The sequence below is a fragment of the Dermacentor andersoni genome, chromosome 4 (assembly GCF_023375885.2).
Source record: "Dermacentor andersoni chromosome 4, qqDerAnde1_hic_scaffold, whole genome shotgun sequence".
NCBI lineage: Eukaryota > Metazoa > Arthropoda > Arachnida > Ixodida > Ixodidae > Dermacentor > Dermacentor andersoni.
The window spans coordinates 182,524,795-182,527,540 of record NC_092817.1 but is presented as its reverse complement, the minus strand read 5'-3'; the positions used below and the strand labels follow the sequence as shown (position 1 = coordinate 182,527,540).

The following is a 2,746-nucleotide window of genomic DNA, read 5'->3' as shown; positions in this document are numbered from 1 at the left end:
CTAAAAGAATGTGGCATGTCTTTAGTTCAGATATAACCTATGGGTATATAGAACAACACTGCCTAATATCACCACATTCCTTTGAGTGGTTACAGAGAAAAGATACATTGAATAATTAAGGGGGGGGGGGTGTCTTGAAGTGTAATTTTTTTCCAGTGTTATCATTCATATCATCTGCAATTTTTTTAGTTCCGAATATTTAGGACTGGCTAATGTACATGTGGGCGAAGTTTCACTGAAATCCGATGAATACTTTCTGAGAAAAGGTACATTGAATTTGAGGAACTTGCAAAAAACACAATTTGTGAAAAATGAAGCTTTATGTTTGCATACTTCTCATGCATGCTCAAAATGTCCCAGGAGAATACATTTCACGGCTGACATTCTTGCAGGTGTCTCCAAAACCCTTCTTAGAGTTCCTTTTTACCCGTCGTGTTTCCTTGCTCTCGGCAGAGTCATACAATTCTGCCCTGTCAACGCGCTCTTTGTCCATTCTGTCGAGGGCAACATCACAAAACACACCTGGAACAATTCCAAGAGCCTCTAGAACAGCTTTTCTTGCAGAGTTACCATCATTGTAGTAGGCTACAGCATCGTTAGCTGCTGTCCTCAAGGTGTCAGCACTGACAAATGTTGTCTTAGCGCAACGACACCAGATGAGTTGGTTCAGCGACTCATTGGTGTTCTGTGTTCGTCCGTGAAGACATTTGCTCAGAAGACCTGGATCTGACAGCGCCTTGAACACTGGCTTGATGACGTCCATCACGGCCTCAGGAAGGTAGCTTTTGTGGGAGTAGGTCTCAAGGCTTTCCTCAACAAGGCTGCGGTTATACCCACACCATGAAGAGGGTCCCTTTGGGCAGAGTCCATGGTGGGGCTTGGTATCTGTGGATAACTTATGAAAGTATATTGCCCACACCACTCGTCTCATATTATCCAGACTGTCTGTATTTCCCCGAATAGCTTTGCCATAGTAAACCTGAAGGGAGTCAATGTCCTTTTCTGTGAGGCGCCCTTTTCCGGAAAGTGGTAGACCATCGGCAAGCTTTTTCCCCTTCTCATTCTTCTTGATGTTCCTGAGCCTTGTGCCCATTCGCTTCTGGACATGTCCTACACATTCATGTTTTTCTATGGCCTTCTCGTATGGCTGCGAGTCTCTTACCGAAATGTACGCCTTACTGTCTCCATCACCAATGTAACTTGTGTACATTAGTTGGTGCTTTTCAACAGAGCTCCCAAAGATTTTTACTGCTCCAGCAGATTCCATTCCACCAGATGGCCCATCGTAGGTAACTTTACATTCATTCAAGTTGTCATCTGTGTGAAGATTGCGGGCACACATGTGGTAAAACTTGGACTCTACTTCAAAGTCGAGCACTTTTCCATTGTCGGCCGATATCGCTGCTACGACGCCATGTAGTGAAGAATAACCCCGCTTCATCCACGTCCCATCCACTGTGACCGCAGTTTCCAGCTCTCCATCAGAGGCGAAGGCCTCTTTCTTCAGTTCTTCGGCAGCTTTTGCCATACTATTACTCACAGCGGTCGTAGATGCACAAAGAAGCCTCGCGTTGTACGATGCAAACTTTGTTGGCGGTGGCGGTAGATTGAGCACAGCACACATGATGCGACCAGATGCCAAACCTTTGCCGCAGGTGCGAAGGGCATAAACGAACCTTTGATTTACTTCAAAGACGTTGCCAGCAATGCGCCTTGATGTCTCAAGCACACTGAGAGCATCGCACTCGCTGCAGGTGAAATTTATGGAGGATGCCAAACCGCTTCGCCTGTTAATAGCTTCTTACAGTATTATTGCACCCTTGTTGCACTTTTTACACACAGCAACATCTTGCAAGAAACTGCGGAGAAGAGCGAAGTCGATTAGACGGTAGCCAGTCGTACTTGCCCCGTCTACATCAAAGGAATCACAACTGATCCTCTCACCAAGTTTTGTGAAGCTTGCGCTTCGTCGTGCCGGTTTCTCACTGCCCTTCTTGCTAGTGAACCGATTACCTTTGAAAGTTCTCTTTCTGCTCCATTTGCTGGACGATCGTGCCATCTTCTGGGCCAGCAATACGTTTGAAACACGAAACTGACACGACCGCACCCGTAATGATGCCAACAATAACAAACACGAAACACGCTACAAGAGCACCACTAGCGGAACATCTGCTATCAAAGTAAACATTTTTAATACAATATGATCTTTTAATGCACAACATTTATTTGCCATACATACCCAAGCAAAAAAAAAACCGCGCCATAATGAAGGAAATTGCGAAAGACAACGATAAACAAACCGGCCTCCGAACTCCGTCCGCCATTTTTAAACACCAGAGCGTGCGGCACATTTTGGCGCGGCATTTAAACCGTTTTGAGCGGGCGCTCGAGGCCGCGCTTCCGCAGGTTTATTCTTCATAGTGCACTCGATTTTTCTGGGCCAAAATTGCAAATTCGATTTTTTGGAGGTTTACCCTACCTTACCTCCTTAACGGCTGGCTCGGCGCGCCGACGGCGAGCCCTTTCATGGTCGAGTTCTCCCGGCCCGCCGCTCGTCGAACGCTGCTAGTTACTCGGGGGAACGCAAAACGCGTGGCCGTCCCATCCGTTTACCGAGAATGAACTGAATGGAAGCAAAGCTGGCGCATCGCTTACGAAACCCTTTCCTGGCCTTTCCCTCCCTGGAGGTAGCGAAACGGCTCTGATTGGTTGCGGAATCCTTGCTAATCACACGCTCCGGCGCCGG

At 47.1% G+C, this 2,746-nt stretch overlaps 1 pseudogene; it reads right to left on the bottom strand.

Moving 5' to 3' along the window:
• Window positions 1-346: 346 nt before the first annotated feature.
• On the bottom strand, window positions 347-2,528 carry LOC140217273 (uncharacterized; annotated as a pseudogene).
• Window positions 2,529-2,746: the final 218 nt, after the last annotated feature.